Source organism: Pelmatolapia mariae, linkage group LG14, assembly GCF_036321145.2.
Source record: "Pelmatolapia mariae isolate MD_Pm_ZW linkage group LG14, Pm_UMD_F_2, whole genome shotgun sequence".
NCBI lineage: Eukaryota > Metazoa > Chordata > Actinopteri > Cichliformes > Cichlidae > Pelmatolapia > Pelmatolapia mariae.
This window is the reverse complement of record NC_086239.1, coordinates 38,833,023-38,854,508: the sequence shown is the minus strand read 5'-3', so window position 1 is coordinate 38,854,508 and position 21,486 is coordinate 38,833,023. Positions and strand designations below refer to the sequence as shown.

General features: G+C 44.5%; 1 protein-coding gene across 2 annotated transcripts in view; it reads right to left on the bottom strand.

Annotated features, from left to right (window-relative positions):
- Positions 1-21,486, bottom strand: part of LOC134641733 (fibroblast growth factor 12-like) — a 48,612-nt gene that overhangs the window by 23,135 nt on the left and 3,991 nt on the right. Inside the window, exon 1 of one of the 2 annotated variants that reach the window (XM_063494259.1) lies at positions 9,048-9,148. The exons of the other annotated variant lie outside the window; for it this stretch is intronic. The gene's annotated coding sequence lies outside the window, so the exon portion shown is untranslated. Of the gene's footprint in view, positions 1-9,047; positions 9,149-21,486 lie in introns of those variants that run through there. 2 annotated transcript variants of the gene reach the window in all.

Here is a 21,486-nt window from a genome sequence, read left to right as displayed (position 1 = left end):
AACAGGTGATGGAGAAACAGGTTTACCTTTTAGGTGACATGAATGAGTTGAAGGGAAGTTATGAACTGTTTCTGAGAGACAAATAACACCAGGATCCTTTTCTGTGTAGCTGACAGCTGGTAACTGTGCAGGGGTGGGTCTAGCAAAGTGTTGCCAGGGGGCCAGGTAGGGCATTAACAGGGAGAGGGGGGCACAAAGAAATACTTTTCTTTCTTATTCTCATTTAAAATGTCTCGCTTTTATTAAATAATTATCTGAATCTTACAACCAAAATTTTTATCTGACATAAAATGTATAGAAATGATACATATACCAACAAGACAGCGTACATTACTGTCACAACAGCGTCTGTTTTCATTCAAAGGCTTTATGGCTTTAATACCTGGGGGGCCGGTCTCTAGTCAAAATGCCCGGGCCCATGCTGAATCACTAACTCAGGAGATTCAGCTGAACTATTTATCGTCTTGAACATGGACACAAAGCAGCTTCTCTACATCCCGCGGCCTGGTGGATCTGAAGAGGTTCACATCCACCCGTGACTTTCCTCCTGAATAAACACCACAGAAGAAGAATTGAACAGCCAAAGCTCATGCTGATACGGCTGCTTCTTATTCACTGTCAGCGAGGTCTCGTCACATGCTGCCAAACTGAATTCTGGACGTGTTGCTTGCAGCCAACGTTGAGATTTAACTTTTGAAGCACTGGCCATTCAAACGACATTATGTAAATACTGCGAGAGAGCACGGTGGCTGCCTGTACAGGTGGGAAAAATTCAGCCTGTTATACGTCAACAGTACCTGTAGTTCCAGCTAGCTTGTCTGATGCTAACTGCTGACTCATCTAGCTGACTACTCATCTAATTGTTGCTATGACAACCATACTTGTAATATATAGATAGATACCCACCTAAAAGTAAATGTAAAATAAGAACAATAATAATAATAATAAAGATAAAAGATGAAGTAACAAGTTTTTTGTTTATTCCAAATGATCATCCAGATGTCTGTGACGTGATGACAAACACCATAATGGAAGGCCTTTGTCATCACATGCTTAAACTCATCATATATTTTTGCATATCCTGAACAGGCAGTCAGACATGCTGTAACTGTGGGGTAGAAAACTGCATGAACACCATACGGCAGGGGTCTCAAACTCCAGTCCTCGAGGGCCGCTGTCCTGCAACTTTTCCATGTGTCCCTGTTGCAACACACCTAGTAGGTCATTAGCAAGAGTATAGAACTTGACTGCATGCTGAGTTGGCAATTCAGCCATTTGATTCACGTTACAGCAGCTCATGAGTGAATGAACATGGTGCAATAAAAGTATTTTAGAAGTATATGTTTCCAAATACATATATTTACTTAAATTTACTTGAGTAGGTAGGGTTAGGGGCTGCCACCTCAGCATGCAGTCAAGTTCTATACTCTTGCTAATGACCTACTAATTGTATTAAGGTGTGTTGCACCAGGGACACATAGAAAAGTTGCATGCATCCCTCGAGGACTGGAGTTTGAGACCCCTGTCATATGGAATATGACAGGTGTGGTTGAACTGCATGAAGACTCTGAAGTTTCTCTTCTCTTCTGGCAGGACAGGAATGTGGCCTTGTCCTGTGAGCCACCGTAAGGATGTACTTGGAGTAGAACGGGACTGTCACCGGCCTCAGGCTCTTCACCTTTTCAAAGACAAAGCAGACATTTAGATAAAATATTAGATATTGTTTACCTGTAAATGCACAAAGAGAATTTAGAAATGTAATTATTGTCAAGAGTGAACAAGCACTGATAATATAATCTACAGCTGTGGCCAAACGTTTAGAGAATGAGAAGTGTTGTTTGTTTATTTACAAAGTTTGCTGCATCAGTGATAGTTGTATATCATATTATATCACTTCAAACAGAGGTGATCCAGTAATGCTGCACTAATGAATTAGACTAACTATTCACTTTAGCTAAAGTTATTAAGTTAGCTAAAGAGTTGGGATGCTGTGTAAGACATAAATAAAGCTCAAATACAAAGGTTTGGACGCTGTTTTGCATGTTTCCCTACTGTAGGGGTCTCTGCAAGCATACAGGGCTCTGACAGGGTACAAGATGACAACTTTGGATTTCTACTAGAAACAGTCGATCATATTTGTTTGTCAAAGCTGAATCCAGGGCAAACTAGGCTAAATTAGCGTTTTTAGCTAACAGCTACAATAAGCATAAAAGTTACTGTACGGCTATCATTTGTTAACATGACGCTTGTTCTTATACATGTAATACATTTATTACCAACCTGAGAGTTTATCCGCTGGTCATTCGACATGACGAATGACTTCTGAAGTCTTAATTCAGCTCAAGACGCTGTAGATTCCCGTCAGTAACAGTTTCAGTCCGCTAGTAAAACGTAGTTCTATTAATCTGCGCTTGAACCGGAACCAGAAGTAAGTTCCAAAAAACTGAATTTTGGAACTGAAATTGAATTGTAGAACTGAAACTGAATGGTGAGAGTGAAACTGAAATTATTCGAGAGCTGAATTTGTAAAGGATAAAATGCAGTTTCAAAGCAAATGAATTCATTTTCAATATATAAAATTCAATTTCAATTTAGTGATGATCATTTTCAAACCATAAATTCAATTTCAAATTAGACTAATTCAAATTCAGTTTTCAAAAGCATTTATTCAAGTTACAATTCAGATTCAATCTGAGCAATTCAAATTCAAATTTAACTTATTCAAATTCAGTTTCTGATGGCACAGATTTCTGCCCATACGTTTAAGCTAACGTGAACGCAGTGAAGCAGGAAGGGTTAACCTCGCCTCAGCTTTGAGGCGATTGGAATATAAAACCCCTTTCTAGTTTTTTTCAGCCAAAGTGCTTTACACCACATTCACTTTTACCTCCATGCTGTGGATTTAGCATCAGACGGGTCTCTGCTGAACCTTCTAACGTTAGAGTGCAAAAAAACAAATCTTCAAAAACAAGATGTTGCTTTTCAGATGACATTTCTTAAATTCATTTTGCGGTTCCAAATTATTCCAAGTGGGTGAAAATTCAGTAGAAAGGGGGTGATGTAGACCTAACTCCACCCTCAGTCACTCAGTCTTAAAGCCGAACCCTAACTCTCAGAGCCTGGAGCGTTTCTGTTCATCTTGAAGTTTTCCTGTTTCCTCTTTCTCCACATTACTGAGCCCTGAAGTGGGGTGTGGCGTTCACTGTCTACTAGAAAGAACTCCTAACCCTAAACAGGTCAACTGGTGGATGTTACAGAGGTTCCCCCTCTCCAAGGGTCAGGTGCAGACCTCACAGTTAAAAAGACAAAAAAACTCAACAGATCAAACACAATCAAAAAGACAAAGAAACCAAAAAGATTCAGATTCACATAAATCTGAAGCATTCGTCACAATAAACACTACACCTACAAAAATCACCAAAAGTTTAACTGAAATCAGGATTAAAACCTTTTTTCTGACCTGGAACAAACGTTTACCACCACATCTGCTGAATCATCCGGAGGGTTCAGTTCACGAGTCTCTGCAGACGCCCACCTCCACCTGAGCTCCTTTCTCAGACCTCTGCTGGTCACATCTCACCTGATTTCTGTGGTTCACATCCGCAGTTATTTTCATAGTGACAAATGTAGTTTGCAGCTGTCCTCTGTATTTGTTGCTGTTGCTGTGCGTTTCCTCTCAGTCTCATGGAGGAGGAGGAGATGCCGACTGTGCCCAGCAGAGGGAGACAGAGACCCTTCTACAGCTCCTCTTCCTCAGCTCCTGTTTTCAGACGATGTTTCTGTCATTGTGAATCATTCATGTCATCATGTCAGCCACTTTAAATGATTAAAAAGAGAAGCTGAAAACACTCCATGTTCTCATTTTAAACCACACTTTCAGGCACAGCAGCAGCTCGAGGTCAGCTTTCTCTTCCTCCATCAGCTAAAAAGTCATTTTCAGTAACATGTCCAACGTCACTCGAGTAATTTAGTTATAGAGATGCCATGTCAGCACTGCGCACACACACACACACACACACACACACACACACACACACACACACACACACACACACGTTTGTTTGGTATCAGCACCGAGAGAATGCACAATTAAAAATCATCTGAACTGAATTTATAATCTGTTTTTATTTGGTTTCAGATGTTAGAGTTTATGATGCAGGACACCTGCTGAAGTTTAACCTGCAGGGGTTCTGTGACTGTCACACTGATGGTTTCTATAACTGTGAATCTTGGACTTGTGATTGACCAGCCTTCAGCCAATCAGCATGCAGAGGATGACTCAAACAATGGCGTGACAGAGATTTATGAAACAGATTCAACTTTTTATTCAGTGTGACTGAAAGTGGATGAGCCCACAAAAACGTGTTCAAGTCAGAAAAGCTGCTTTCTTGCCGACCGCAACCACAGCTATCACCATCTGGTGGCCTCAAGATAGAATGCAGGTTTATGGCACTGATGGAGGATTCTAGCTGCTCAGCAGTCCTGGCTCTGCTTTGTCCTGAAACGTTATTATTTACTGCAGATGATCAGATATCCAAAGTCCTAAGAGGCGTTTCTGCCGTCAAATTCAAAATGAGCTCACAGTGTTTCCTCTACTGTGAGTAAAATGTGGGTTTATGAGATTAAACTAGAACTGAGGATGTAAAAACTGTAAAACAATAAAAACGGAGCTGAAAAAAAGAAACCAACTCTGGAAACTATCAGAAACCAAACTGAATTAGAAACAGGAAGTCAACATGAAAGATAAATCTGTGACGAGCGCTTCACACCTGCCGACCAAGCAGTGATGTGTTCCCTCCACATGATGCTGAAGGTGCATAAATTTGTGATGAAAGAGCCTTTCTGCTTCTCCTTCAGTTTGACCCACGTGATCCAGTCTGAAAAACTAAAAATCTACAGCAGACCTGGAAGACCTGACACAGGAGCTGAGAGACGGTGATCTGCTGTTTCACTGAAGCTTCATCAGAGATGCTCTCAGTGGAAGGACGGCTGTCAGGAAGTCGCTTCACTGAGCAGAGGAACAGGTCTGATGGAGAGATGGACGCACATCAAGGTCAGGAGGAGGTCAGGAGGAGGTCCATCAAAGAGGCTACAGACATCTGAGAAACACGGTGGAGACTCTGTCATGGTTTGGGCTGCGTGTCAGTCAGCGGTGTTGGACAGCTTTGATAAAACTGATGAATTATGAAGTCAGAAAGTCAGAGTTTGAGCCACCATGCAGTAACATCTGGAAACATCTGAGTGGCAGCAGCTTCATTTTTCAGCATCACAATGATCCCAATCACACTGTTAATGCAGTGAAAGCACACCTGGATAGAAACGCACACATCGGTCATGGGTCGGCCTCCCAGAGCCCGGACCTCACATCACTGAAGCAGTGTGAGAAACATCCAAAGAGGATGGATGTCCTCCAAGAAGCCTGGAGAAGTGTTCCTGAGACGGCTTAACCGGACAACAGAGAGCTGAAGAATAAAGGTGCTCATACTGAATATTGTGCGTCTGTATTTATTTTAATAACTGACATTTTCCTACAAAATATAAAGAAGTGTGTGTGTGCGCGATTTCTACTTGATTCCGTCCGGACCCACTTGATATAGACGGGTCTCCGGGTCGGAGCAGAGAAATGCAAAGTGCTGACTGAGCCGAGCAGACTAACAGCTGCTCAGACAGAAATACACGAAGCTGTAAATATAACGGAGACAACACACACACACACACACACACGCACACACACACACACAGTGTGTGGGCTAATTTTAGTTAGCATGTTCTGTTTCTGTCACAGGCCTTTAAATGTTGCTCTCGCTGCTTTTTGTTTGACACAGAAACTCAAAACTAAAACGAGAAGGCTCCAAGAAAACTGACCCAGAGTCTCCCCCGCACTGTCAGTTTATTAGGCACACTTATCCAAAGTAATTCAGCAGGGAGTTTTTCAGTTTAGAGATGTGCCTTATTGTCACTGTGGATGCTCCGCCCGTGAATCATCATGCCTTCAGCTCTGGGCTGTTGGAATAAACTCTGTGTGTTTTATCAGCCTGTCGCTTCAGCTCGTCTCCCAGCTGTCAGAGGATGAGCTTGGAAAACTTTCAAATAAAGTCACAGAAGCTTCTGCAAACTGCTGGAAACCTCGAGTCAAACAGGCCACGCCCCTAAAAATGGTAATTATAAACAGGCAATGATCTCTAGAGACGAAACCAGTTTGTTTTATCAGGTTGTAAACATGTTTAGTTCTGCTGGAACGGTTTAATACGGGAGTCTGGGGGGACTGACACCCCCAGTGGACGTTAGAGGAACTGCAGCTTATTCCTGGGAACCAAAAACATCAGGACTGGTTATTGGAGGGGGGACACCTGGAGTCCTGATGTGAGGTTTAACAATGAGACTTCCTGCTGTCTCTAACCGAAGCACGACAGGTTTCTGTCCTGCTGCAGAGCAGCTGATGGGTTTGTGTGTTTATATATAAGCAGATATTTTGGTGATGTGAGAATCTGTCAGTCATCAGCTGATGAAGGTGTGAGACACCGAGACCTTGACGCTGATATTTATAATCTTCTACGAACACGGGACATGTTAGGACACGGCGAGGACACGGCGAGGACGCACAGTAACATTTGCAGAAGCTGGTTTTTGATACTTCACAGGGAAACAATTTCACAAGATTGAATGACGGCACTCCTCTACACACTAAACGTCATTATAAAAAACACACCTGCTCATGAAGCGCATCATGAGAAAAATCTCATGTTTTCTGTGAACTTTCTGTCATTTATACGAGTCGCAGGTTTCACTGCAGCAGGTGTTTTACTGAAGTGTGTGTGTGTGCACAGGTGGTGTCCCTGCAGTCACACACACTCAGGTGTTTGCATGTCATTTGCTTTTCTTTTGCAGCACAGAGACCTCGACCTGCAACAGCTCCAACACAATCAGACACACAATAAAGCAGGTGCAGCAGGTGTGCCGTGTTATTCACACAGAACAGCTGATGACATGTGTCGACGTATTCGACATGTATCGATTTTCTGTTTTCAGATCATTTCACAGCTTTGTGAACTCGTTTCTTTTGTTTCACTTTGACCAAACTTAAGAGTGAAATATTTAGAGCCTCACACTTTCACATTAAAATCCCCCCCGCCCCCGTCACACACTCTTATCTTTTATCCTGACTTATCGTCTTCTTGGTTTGCAACAAATCAGCCGTCTCTGCTTCGCTGTCCTCTTTTCTACGGTTTACAGTCAGACTGCAGGCTGTTACCACGTTACAGTCTCTGGTGACCTGTCATGATACATGTGGGATTGGTGCTGTGTGTTGGTGGCTCTTTGGCTCCGCAGACAGGGACTGTGGGAATTCAACCAAAGCGATGACTACAGAGATGCACGTCAGCGCAGTCCTCCAACGAGGCAACAACGTCCAAAACTCACAAGCTCCAAGAAGTGATCCCTCTCTGTGAGAGGGTCGCTGCTAGCTGAGCGAGTTTTTACAGAAGCTGCTGTTTAATTGTTATTTATCCTTCATTTGGTTTTTTTTTATTACTGTATTCTTATTTTTTACCCATTTTGTTTCAGCCTGTGGATTTTGATAAATACCTTGCAAAATGACAACAAACCTTCTTGAATCTTGAAGTATTTACATAAATGCAAAATACAAAAAGTGAGACGAAACAGAATATTGTTTTAGAAACAACAATGATGCAGGACAAGAAGCAGGCAGGAACGGAGACACAGGTGAAGATAATGTGACAGACAGGAAGTAAAAACTGAAATATGACGAGAAAACCAACAGGAAATAACCAAAAGACAAACACTTAACAGGAAGACGAGCACAGAGGGAGGAGCCACGTGCAATATAACAAATGGACACGCCCACTGCGACGCTACCTGGTTAGCAAAGTTGTGCTATGACACCTCAAGCACAGCATTTTCCCCATGATGGTGACTGTGAAACTGCATGCTCATTGGCTAACTAGTTTAGGGCAGAGGGCCGTTTCCCCTTCTTCACACATATACAGTACCAGAAGTCTTTCTGCAACCACAGATATCGCCGCCCTGGTGGCCATTTGAATGAATGTCAACAGTAAAACTTCACATTTACAGCCCAGAAGCTACATCCAGCTTTACCACTGTGTTTGGGAAAACAGACATGGAAACACTGGGCAGACAAACAAATGCAAAATGACCAAAACTCAATAACAACACAAAAACCATGTGAGGTAGACTCTTGATTGGTTAACTTGAACAGGATATCAGTTTCTGTCATGTAAAAGAAGAAGTTACAGAGAAACAACATCTCTCTTCTCTGGTTCGCTGCGTGCTTTATGATGGTCTGTCACAGTCAGAATGTAGGTTCATGATTATTGTGACGTCTCTGGTTTTGGACATATTTTACACTTAAATGATGGTGTACCACAAGGCTCTGTACGAAGACCTCTTCTTATCTCATGTATTTGTGATATTTATGCTAACAACATCCTCCATGAACTAAATGTCAGTTTATCTGCAGATGACATTCTGATGTATGCCCGTCCTGTTAGCAAACCTCCATCAAGCACTTCCCTCAGCTGCTCCACCCTGCTGCTGAAAACACACCAGGAATTTTCCAGAACACATTTACCAGTTTGTGAAAGACGATCTCAAACTCTTCTGGAAAGTTTCAGGGTTCAGCTTCGAAAAGGAGACAAACAAGGGGCCAAAACTTCCCAAAGCTAATGTGGCCTCTAAAACTCTTTAGTCTATTCTGAATCAGAAACACCTTCTCAGATAAACTCCCCCCGAAAAAGATGTTTCTGCAGCTTCATGCAACAAAAGACAGAAGCAACATAAAAGAAGTCAGCGCGACCTGACTCAGGGACAGATGTTTGTGCATATTTTTGTTATTTAAAGTAAATGATAAGATTATAGAGGCGGACATGGTGACTGTGAGGTTAAATCACATCATGATTCTGAGTTGTGAGTCTTCCTCTGCTTTCACCAGCTCTGATCACTACAAAACAAAGTGAGTATTAAAGAATGAGAGAGGACTCAGGTGGGCGCCGTGTCTCCTGAGGACTCACCCTGCTGGCTGCTCTCTTTGTGAATGCTGCCCTCCTCTTCATCGGCCTCCTCTCCTTTACTCTCTCTGGACAGCAGACGCCGAAACAGGCTGTAATAACGGGTCATGGCAGGCAGAAAGCTGACTGAGACTGAAGCTCCAGTCAGTTAATTAGTCAGTCAATCAGTACACTAATCGATGAGGCAGCCACTGGATCTGTCGCCGAGAGCCAGTCACTGTTAAACACAGTCAGAGGCTCAGAGGAGTGCCCCTGCTGCACACGCCTCCACGTGACCGCGTGCAGCTGCTGGTACATTAATACCGAGAGAAATGCTGACAACAGCCAGCAGTCGTAGTAAACACCGAGCGCTCGCGTGTCGCCTCCTCGAAGGTTTTCAGACATCAGAAGGTTCATGTTCCCGCCCAGCTGCGCATTTGACTCACTCGGTCCGTGAGTGAGTTTTAAGTATGATTTCCTGTCCTGAGCATGAGTTGTGTCACTGTTTGCTGCAGGCCTGATAAATCACAGAGGGGGGTCAGGTTACACAGCTGGTTTCTGCAGCAGCTCCTGGTTATGTAAAGCAGCGTAAACCAAACCTCAGCAAGTTTATGAAGCACGAACGGCTCGTTTTTCAGTTCTAAAAACATCATCCGTTTCTTATTTTAGCTGCTAAATCCAACTTTTAAAAATAGGTACGAGTCCCCAGATAACGAGGAGTGAGAGAAGGATCTCAGGTGAACCAAATACAGCAATAACACTCCAGTTTGCATTATTAGGGGCGTGGCCTCTTTGACTGACAGGTGGATGGTGACACAGGTGGGTGTAGCTGCTAGCTGTCTGCTAGCCTTCACCTGAACGGGACCTCTGGACTGATTTTGTGCTGTTGGAGCCTTTTTAATGACATCATCTGACCAATAATGTGGCTGCTGTGAGGTCACTGTGGTAACAGACCACCTATGAAGTCTGAGCTCCAGTTTTTTTGAGTAAAATTCAAGGATTTTAATTGGATGTAACAGATTAGCAGGTACCTGTGTCCGTGTGAAGCACCTATACAGTCTGTGGAGGCAGACTTAATCATTTCTAGCTCAAAGAAATCTACATGACAGAAAAAAGCTCAAAACATGGAGTCACAGGTGTATTTGAAGTGCCAGGAGCCTCTCCTCTCAGTATGTTTGTGTGTGGATCTGTCACGGCTCCACTCAAAGGCTCGTGTGGGTTGTCTCCAAACACCAACTAGGACCGGGTTTATTTACTATTTATTTTGAAATCTACATTATTTGCTATATTTGATGATTTATGTCATTCTCCCAGGATACTATCCTGTTAATTGGTTCTTTAATATCTAAGCTGGCCTGTAATCTGGGAGGTGATGACTTTAATCAGGAAGGCTACGCCCTCTTATCTACCTGCGTGATCACCTGTGATTTGTCAAAAGAACTCAAACATGAACTTCAGAGAGAAACTGGAAATCCTCTGGTATCCATTCTGTGTTTGAGGTCATCTGGCTCCCAGTAAGCCCTTTGGCCCCCTGCTGTGCCAAAAACAAAGACTACCAGACATCTGCTGGAATCTGTAACTCCTCTCAGTCCTGTTTCTAAATCTTTTTCTAGTTGTTAAGTCCTCTGTGATGTCACAGTATTGATTTAAGAAAGCAGAGATGCTCTGCATGACTTAAAGTTCAAAATAATCTTTATTTATCTCACACCGAGCCTCGGTGCAGCCTCGTTCTGAAGCAAGCTGTTTTAGTCACATCCCTTCACAAACTCAAAGACTAAACAGAAGGTGGGAGGGGCTTCTGCGTGGAGCACACCTGAAGATGATGACCATGTAAAGATATCCCATCTCTGTGACATCATAGAGAGCTTTAAAGCCTTCCTCTGCTAACATGCTGACAGCTGAGCAGCAGGCGAGACGACAAAACGTGAAAGCTCCTTATTACTGATTACAGTTTTAAACTGTGTTTAAAGTGAACTCATGTCAGCAGTTTAAAGTGTGAAGACGAGGTTATTCTCTTCATCTGAATTAACATCAGTAAATAAACACTCAGTGACCTTCCACATCTCTACATTTGCTTCTGATGATGAAGGTTCCTATAAAAATAATCTCCACTGGAGCTGAGAGCCTCTGTGAGCTCAGTCTGCTTACACGTACATCATCACCATCGTCATGTTTGAAGCTTCATATCCTCTGATTATTGGAGAGCGTTGGCTGAGAGCAAACAGCTGACCACCAGCTGGACTCGCCCCGTCGAGCCTCCCTTTGTCTCGGATAGTGAGGATGTGTGTTTGTTTTTCAGCTGCAGCCTCGAGCTGCTGCAGTCTGTTCCCCGTGTGACCAGCAGGGGGCACAGAGCAGGCGTCAGGGCGTGACGATGGGGGGGGGTGCTGCACTGAAGGACAGATGGTCCATCCCACTGCATCCACGTTTCCCTCTGTGATCAATGAACCAATCAGCTGTCAGCAGGCTCGATCTCTCTGGAGATCTTCTTTTTGTGTTTATATTAAAGATAAGAACCTTTAGGTGCACGGCAGAGAAGAAGAAGAATAAAACACAGCACAACACAGCAAGAAACATGGTGGAAGGAAAACAGAGCTCAGAGCTGCAGCTGAACCCAGAGGAGAAGAAGCTGAGGCTGAATCTGTGCCTGCAGTCTGCTGATCACACATCTCCTTATCATAAATGTACGTCCATGTAAAGCATCTTATAATCAGCTCAGTGTATGTACGGTAATCTGTCTAAACATAGTTTCACAGTTTTTTTCTATCCTTGGATCTCTATGATGTCACAAAGAGAGGGCATCTTTAACATGGCCATACGCGAGGAGCAGCCAATCAGAGAAAAGCTGGCTCAGTGGGCGGGGAGCTGGTTTCAGACAGAGGATCAAGCTCTGGGTTTATTCTGAACTGCGAATCATGGAAAGCCGGGCAATGACAGCGTCAGGTGCTGAAAAATCATAACAATATAGTCATCAGACGTTCATTTATGTGATGCTGTGATTGGCTCCTCTGTACTGTACTCTGTTACAGAGCACGCTCAGCTCACGTCCAGACCTGGTCTTCGTCACCGCTTCATGTCCCAGCACCTTAAATTAATGAGGTATTAAAAGCTTTTTAAGTTCACTTTTATGTGCTGATGCTCTTCTCTTCCCAGTCATAAGTTCATGCAGACAGACGTCAGTAAAGATGACAGAGTATAAACTGAGACCGATTTGGGCAGAAAACAGCATCAAACCTGCAAACTGTTTCCGTCTGCCTCTGAGCTAAAGGCAGAAAATAAACTATGAATCTGTCAGAATGAATAAAGGAGCTCCACAGGGTTCTGTGCTCGGGCCTTTTTCATCTTACTAAATATCTCCTTCAGCGAGTACATTAAACAAATATGTAGGTCTGCTTTTTTTTTCATGTGATCAATATCGCTAAAATTAGAAACGCCCTGTCTCACCCTAATGCTGAAAAAAGAAACTATGTTTGTTCTACTTATATAGATTAGTTACATTTTATGCAAAGCCGGTCTCATTTAACTCACTATCCTCATACTCAGAGGTCATTTCTGTGTGGCTGTGACTCCCTCGTAGGTCACAGACTCTTTACAAAGTTGTGATTTATTAAAGTCAGCTCTGGATTTACTTTCTCAACTGAAAACATCACAACACCATACTTTATCAACACACCTGCACAGGCGAAGCAGGGACGGACTGATCCTTTACAAACAGGTGGGGACTCTTATTTTGACGGGGTAAGCGTTGTGGATGCAGGAAGCTGCTGGAGCTGCAGAGGGTTTGATGGGAGTGTTAATGCAGCAGAGACATCCATCCTGCTTGGCTGCTGCAGCCACACCACCGCATTACATTAGACTGTTCATCAACCCAGTGTGTGTGTGTGTGTGTGTGTGTGTGTGTGTGTGTGTGTTGCAGAGACCATTTCCAGAGGAGCCTCATAAATAATTGAAAGGTCTGCTGACTCTCTCTCTCTCTCTCTCTCTCTGTCTCTGTCTACATGACGATACACTTTTAGGTTAAGCTCACTCGCTCCTCTCTCTCTATGACACATGCCGTCTCTCGCCCCTTCACACTGTCTCCATGGCGATACTCTTAAAGGACTATGCCACGTTTTCTTTGCACGCTGTCCCGTTTGCTGACGCAGAGGTGACATCAGGCTCTGTGGTAATAAAAAGCAGGTCTGCTGATTACTTTCAGCCGTCAGTGAGCGTTTCTGTCCTCTGTGGCAGAAAAAAATCTTTTTTCTGAAAAAAAGCTTTTTCACAGCTCAAGGTCACAGCTTCAGACAAACAAAAGCATCAAGTCCTCTCCTTAAAGGCTGCAATCATTCAGTGTTTGTATGTATGCTTAACAAAAATCACAGTTACTGATCAAAAAAACAAGCAATCATGCCAACCCCAGCAAATACTGCACAACATCACAGCACTGTAGCTCAACTAACCATTTATCTTTATCACTGCTGCTGAATAAAATATTATAAATCCAGCTCAGAAGTCCCAAATACAACGTGCTGCATGTCCGACGCACTGCTGGTCCTATATCTGCTCCAGTGAAGCTGGATGTTCATATTAAACATGGACAAAGTTTTTAATAACGAGGTCAGAGTATGTACTGTAACCTCTGCAAACAGCTCTGAACACTCAGTTTCACGCAGGTTTTTCTATCTTTGATGTGTATGATGTCATAGAGAGTCAATATCCCTAATATGGTTGTCTCAGGCACAGAAGCCCCACCCACTTTCCTTTCTCGGCAGCCGATCAGAAGTGAGTTGGTTAAAGAGCCAGGGGGACTAAACCAGCTTGTTTCAGGCAGTGGGTGAAGTGAGAGGCCCAGAGGGACCATTTTGAAATGTGACCCAAGTGCAGCCAAAGAATGAAAACAAGGAGCTGCAAACGAGCAGCAGATGTACTTTAACTAAGATCTGGAATGAATGGTGAGTGTTAGCAGACTGTGGTCCTGGTGTGCTCATCTCCAGTCACAGAGTCTGTGATCACCATCATCCAGTCCTCCGCCTAAAAAAGCAGCTTCTTGCATATTTATGAGTTTGGAGGTTCTTTGATTATTTCTCTGAGCTATATATATATAAATGTGTGTGTGTGTGTATTTTTAAGAATATTTTTAGATAAAAATATAGTTTTTATCTTCCATTTGGGTAAAAGAAAGGACAAATGATATAAAAATGGCTGGACATTAATCAAACTAACCCTAATCACAGACAGGTTGTCATGGGTGGATATTAGGAGGTTAAATTCAGCCTGCCGGAGGTGACACGACAGGTTTAAAGTGAGTCACACATGCGTCTGAGCTCGTCTGTCTTTGGAAGCAACTAGCCAAAAAGGTCGTGACACCAGGAGGACGCTGAACCATCAATCTGCTCTGAAATCGAAACCAACATCACCCTCCCGACGCCTTTACTACAGAAATGTAAGAGAGAGAACATCTGTGACACAGCCAAGAATTACAGCTGTCACACACGAAGAGCTGATGAAGACGGAGTGGAAAATGATTCAGATCTCTGCGAGCCTGTCAGGACAGAGTGAGACGCACTAATGTGGGTTTGACATGTTCCCATATTTCACGGGACACTCTTCTCCTCAGATGACGGACCTCCTGTTTCCTGTCGTCCAAACTGGTTTGGTGGATATTACAGATCATTTTATAGTGACAGGCTTTCTGCTTCTAATAACCTCCTAACATGCACCAAGTCTCCGGCTGTTTAGAGTCCAGGTTGGGTTTGGGTTTGGTCACTCAGAGGAGTGCAGGCCGGTCTCAGGTGAAGGTCACTCGGTCCATCGTCAGGAAAGTTCTGGTCTCAGCCTCGTGTTTTTATCCAGCAAACAGGACACAGAATATCTGACCTGCTTCTGGAAGGACATGCTTTGTGGTGACAATGAACTCCTTACACCAGGGGTGTCGAACTCCAGGCCTCGAGGGCCGGTGTCCTGCAGGTTTTAGATCTCCCCCTGGGTCAACACACCTGAATCAAATGATTAATTCATTACCAGGCCTCTGGAGAACTTCAAGACATGTTGAGGAGGTCATTTAGCCATTTAAATAAACTGTGTTGGATCAAGGACACATCTAAAACCTGCAGGACACCGGCCCTCGAGGCCTGGAGTTCGACAGCTGTGCCTTACACCAAGACTGGAAATTACCAGATGGCCTCCATTCGAAGGTCTGAGTCTTTGTGCATGATGTCAGATCAGCTTAAGCCAAAGGCTAAAGATTCAGATTGACAAACATCCAATAATACATTGTTTTCCTTTAAGTGCTTTTACTTTTCACCTAAACATAAAGTCCAAGGTTTGGCCCATCACGGAGAGCGTAACCGAAGCCCTGGATGGTTCTGCAAATGACTTTAAGCTGTTCATATCCACCACGTCACTACAGTCCTAATCAAGACTAGGGTTAGGTTTCACTTTATTGATGAGCTAGAAGGTATTAAAAATCAAGCCTCATACCGGCATCCTCACGGTTTCCTGTTATAGATGTCCAAGAAGTGAAAACTCCGTCCAGAGTGGAAAGGAGCTGGAGGTCACTGCTTCATCAGTCATGGCCCGGATGGGACTGAGTCTCAGGCCTGAGTGTACCCCTCTCCTACCTCGATTGAGGGTTTTGTTGCCTCTGCTAAACTGCTTAAATAAAATATCCTGCACTCAAAAAGGGAATTTTGCAACTTCTAAGTGTAACAGTGAAGGTTAGAGCTTGTGAGTAAGTATGATGTCTTCCATCTTCTTCCTGGCCTATTCTTTTCCTGGCACTAAAGTAATAACCAAGCCAAACCATACTTGGTTTTTAGGCAGTTTCGGCTTTACCTATTGGAAACACCCATTTCACTCAGAAACCTGGAGCCTGTAAACAGAGAGCCACTCCAGACTTCCTGAACAGAAGAAACTGGGATAAAAACACCTTAAATAATATTAAATGGGCAAAGTACTACAACACAAACTGCCCAAAGACTCTAACTCAATACCAAGAGCTGACAGATTCATCCAATCACCCAACCTTAGGAGGCGTAAAGGGGTTTCCAACTGTTTCTGAGCCGAGTCTGAACATGGTGTAGAAAAAGAGGCCTTTAGTGTGATGTGCAAAAGTTCCTGCACCAGTCTGATGTCATTATTTAACAGTGTGTAAAGTCATAACAACACACCAGCAGCAAGTCTGTCGGACCGAACAATGTGGTCCCAACTCTTCCCATTTAGAATACAAAATTTTCAAAATAAAATGTCAATAAATAAGAACAGCCAACCAATCACAGACAGCCAAGGTGAATATGTTTGCTTTGTCAGACAGAAAATCCTCACAGAGGTAAAGACCTTTAAACACGAATGTTTTTACATTTCAGCTGCAGCTGTTTGAAAATGAGGTTTAAGTGACTTCCTGTTTGTGATTTTGCTTTTCCTCCCGATGCCCTCAGACTTTTGCTTCCATGTCCTGGCCTCTCTTCCCCGGGAGCTGCTTAAAGAGCGTGTATGATGTAGCGAGCGTGCAGTAACTTTCCACGCTGAACGTGAAGCTTTGGGACCGTAAAACGATCATAAACTGGCTCAGATGTTGTTGCTGTTCCACTTCCAGCTTCCTGTTTAAAACGGAGAGCCGAGCACTGCTGGGAATGATGGAGACGCACTGGCCATAAAACATCAGACAGGGAGGGGCTGGCGCACGCTGAGCTCAGCATCTCCTGCCTTTTATGTTCATCTCCCACACAGTGGAGGAGGGTGGCTCGTTTGTGAGAGGACTCACAAAAAGATTATTCAAAAAGATCCTTCTGCTTTCGTTCGTGTACGCGCTTCTAAGTTTCCTGGAACAGTTTAATCAACAGTCCATCAAAATCAAACCACATTTCAGAGAAATCTGCAAAGACCTGCAGCCAAAGCTCAAATATATTTCTGGTTATTTCATGGAGACTTAAACCTGCTGCAGTTCCTCTATCATCCACTAGAGGTCTGACTCCAACTGAGTCAGTCTCCATAGACTTCCATGTTAAAATGTAAAATGTCAGATTTCGTAGACGTTGTCCTGGACACGATGTTTCACGTCTCATTTCCTGCAGCAGCTAACCCGACCATCGACAGCCTGCAAACTGACCAGCGGATGAATGATTGCTGAGTGGGCCAGCATCTCCTGAACATTCACATTAGCTAATTTAAAAAGAACTCGTTTCCATCTCCCTGTTTCTACTCTCTGATTCTGCTAGGGTAGCTTTGCATGACTCACAGTCCAAAATAATCCTTCTTTATCTTATAATAGGGCTTGGTGGCAAATTTCTCCTGACTGGGTGCCCCTGGTAAACACGACATCTGACGTCAGTATTTGAAACTCTGTCCATGTTTCAGATGAACTTCCATCGGAGCAGCAGAGAAACGACAGGAAATAAGGAACAGGTCCACATCCTGCTGCTGCAACCTGAGAAGGAGCCGAGCGCTCGATTACGGACTGAAACTGAGTGAAACAGCAGCTGGAAGCCACTGACTTTTGCAGCTTGATCCAGATAATGAGCTTAATGTCCTGCAGGAATCGATCCGCTGCAGGAAAGTGTCAGTGGGACTCTGCTGTATCGCAGCGAGCTACAGAAGCAGCGAGATGATGCAGAGTGATGCCTCTTCACTCACACACGATCTTAACCAGCAGACTAATTACCATGAAAACGCTGCAGCTGACAGATTCTGTCATCGCTGTTGACGCTGCTCGTTTTAACCGTGAACTGTCGGCGCCGGCCGGCTGTAGAGGAGCAGCTGCCGACACTACCTGCAGGTATTTTTTCATCATAACAACCAGCAGACACAAAAGCTACGCCTGTTAGCACAGGAGCTCGATGGATGTGAGAAACTGGATCCAAAATGGAGGCAGCTGTGAGAAGCTGTGACAGGTGACGGAAATGAGGATTTTATTGATGTGATCTAAACGCTCTGTGAGTTACTGTGACAGACCCACCAGTCAGAGCATCTCCTCTTCCCTCAGCTGACCGCTCACACTGACCTCAAACTAGCCTGGAGGCAGGGACTCAGCTCCACCCTGCTTTTAAACACGCCCCCGCCCACAGGTGTCACTGTGAGACAGGTGCAAGGGGACAGCTGATGTGATAACTGACTTCTGACTGCATTCACAGCGACTCATGAACTTTTACGTATAATTTAAAGGACAGAAAGAAATGACAAAGACTGTTTTTGACTGTAAGCACTGTCTGTGGGAGGCGGGAGGTGCAGGGGGGATAAAAAGGGGCAACATCCACAGGGAGACTGATTCAAAGGGCTGCTGGAAAGGTTAACACTCCTCCCACAGGGTCACCTGCAGAAACCTTAATGACTTTTACCTCCTATACACAGGTCTCGATGACCAAAGGCTCTGCTGTGTTCATCTCAACCCTCGATCCAGGAGTCGAAGCTTTCGTGCATATTTCAGGATGTCGGCAGTTTGAGCTCTGCAAAGTGCTGATTAATATGCACTGAGAATAAATGAGTCAATGAGACAAAATATTTTAACTCATGAAACATCTGCACGGATCTTATGTGTCCGGTGTGTAAATGCTCTGACTGACATGAACACGACGAAGGTTCCTCGTGGATTGTTCCGCTCTGCAGTGACGTGCCGGCTTGCCGTGGCTCTCCTCGGCCGAAGGAGGACTTTGAGTCTGAGCGACCAGGAAGACCGAGAGGACACGCAGCTGAACGATACTGAAGACCGTCGCAGCGGCGAGCTGAGCAGCCTGCCCGAAGGGAAACGAGCGAAGCGGCGGTCACAAAGTATACCTGGAAACACAAGTCTGTGTGTGAGATACACCTGGCTGGAAGCACAGCAGTGATACCTGCAGGTGTGTAAAGGTGGGAACAGTTGGTAAAATTTTCATCTGCAGGCGGATTACCAAACGCCCTCACACCTGCTTAGTATGACGCTGAGGTGAAATCACTGCAGAGGCTGTTACACCAACATATGAGAGCAGGGTCAATATTCAAGAATCCAATAAGTGAACAAAGTCATCAGTGATGGACTCCTCACTGAAAACTGCACTCAGATCTGCTCTTTGAGTGTTTTAAAGGTGAGGCTGTGCATCTCCGTCCCCGGTGGTTTGACTGCAGCTCTCGCCGGCTGGTAAATCATCACTTCCTGACACTCTAATTTCATTTTTCAGTAACGGGAGGGGAAGCTCGCGCCGAGCAACCGCAACCTTTTCGATCGCTCCGACATGCCGAGTGTTTTTCCACAGGACTGCACATGAAGGTAAAGGGCAGAGTAATTCTACCCCCGCAGAGCGAGGACAGGAAGATCCACCTCACCTCACTCGTGAAGGAGCGGCAGGAACTCTAAAATCAAGCCTGTTAGTGCAGAGACAGCAAGAACGCTTCTTATAACTATAACACTGATTGTTGTTTTATATGAACACAACATCTTAGCGTCTTTGTGAGGCATTCGTTTTTAGAAAACATGAAATTCAGCGTTCTGACACAGGAAGTGAGAATCATGTGCTTCAAACATGCCGAGCCTGCAACAGGACTCCAGCCAGCAACAACACAAAGATGTACAGGTACACAGAGACACTGATACCGGCAGTGTTTGGGTGAAAACACAACCTGAAATCGACAAGAAACACTCCCCTGTGTGTGTGTATGTATGTGTGCGTGTGTGTGTGTCCACAGAGTCTCTCAGGTTTCTGTTCTGGGCAGCGGGTCACTGAGTCATCCTGAATCGTGTGGATCTGATCCCAGAATCAATACAACGCACTTATCTGTGTGCTGTAAACAAACACGCCCCTTTAGACCACGCCCCTTTAGGCCACGCCACCTGACAGTCGTAAAACAGCAGGCCGAAAGCAAATCATCGCACCCTGAAGCTTCTCTACAGAAACTAACCTCGCCAAAACAAAAGTCTCTGGTCTACATGTTTGCATTTTCTACAAAGCACTGGGTAAAAATGTGCTCTTTCTTTGATGTGGGCTTGCAGTAGGCCACGCCCCCACGCTGGACGGCTTTATATTTGACACATTTACAGAATCAGTATGAGGTTTTTGTGGACGTTTCTTTTTAGAGCACTTCCACTGCTTCATGACGAGGAAGTGACACGACACCAGACTCCTCCATTAGGCTTACAACCCTGAACCCCCTCAGTCATGCCACCTGTTCTCTTCTGTTTCCCCCCCAGCAGACGACTGTCGGGTGTCTTCCTGTTAAAAGGGAGTTCTTCATTCCCACTCTCTCCAACTGCTGCTCATAGCGGACTTTCTGGTTGTTGCAGTTACATCTATAACATTACAGGCTCTCTATGATATAAACCAGCTGTTTTGTGTTTTTAAAGCAGACGTCAGCTTTGTGTCATGTGACCGTGACTGTTGATTGTTGGAGCAGCTCTGACTGCTTCAGCATGCAGAGCTTTGAGAGTGAGATTTTTTAAACGCACACTAAGGAAAATAAATGCATTTCTGCTTTTTAAAGGATAATCGTGGTTTTTTCTACCAGCACGGCCTCGCTGGCACAAAGAGGATTTCTCAGAATAATTCCCCGTCGTTCAGGTGGGCTGAGAGCTGCACTGGCCTGCAGTTCTGCTGATAATACAGCGCGCTGATGCTGTGAGCTCTCCTGAACAGCAGAGAGCTGACTCACGGCAGCTTTTAACTCTTTTCGGCTGACAGACGTTTCACTGACTTCAGCACAGCTTTCACGTGTCTCTGAACCAGCTCGGACCACATCTGGAGGAGCTTTGACACTCGCTCCAGCCAGATGTTACAGAGGCTGCACTGCAGCAACACACTGCAGATTAGACCTCTCTGTTCCCCATCAAAGAGAAAGACTGTCGGGCACCAAATGAACTCCGTTAATATAAAGGAGTCTGACTCATAAAGCAGTTAGCTCAAAGTTCAGCCTCATTTATCTTTGGCGAGTACGATGACGGAGTGCGTTCTGTTTTATGGCAGCAGGAAGCCGCCTGCGGTAAACCGAAGGCAGGATTGCTTTACACTTGTTTTATTGTGAGTCTTCTTTTATGAACTGAGCCGACATCTGTCACAAACACGCTTTAATAAAAACATATCAACTCTGAATCGGCCTGCTGCTCCTGCTGCCTGATGTCATCAGTAAGAGCTCTTTGACATGTCCTCATAGCACCGACCACAGGACTCCAAGCTCTCTCTCATCCATGCTGGGAGACCCGGATGCTTCTGACTGCCGTGGATTTCTCGTCCATTGTTAGGTGGTTGCTAGGCAACATGATGGCATAATAATATCTGATATGGATAAGAACCTTCAGGAGACGAAGATTGCAGATGCTAAATGTTGCTGACGGTGTTGGAGGCGTTCTCAAAAAGACTGATTTGGTGCATCACTGTGAGAGATCAGCCTTGATGTTAAGGCTTCTTTCTTCCTGAGCCACTTTAGCGCTTCGGCGTAATACGAGGCTCCTCTGTTACACAAAGATGCTCGTCTGGTTTCCTCCTCAGATGTTGATCTTTCCGTTTTTTCCCTCTTGTTGGCT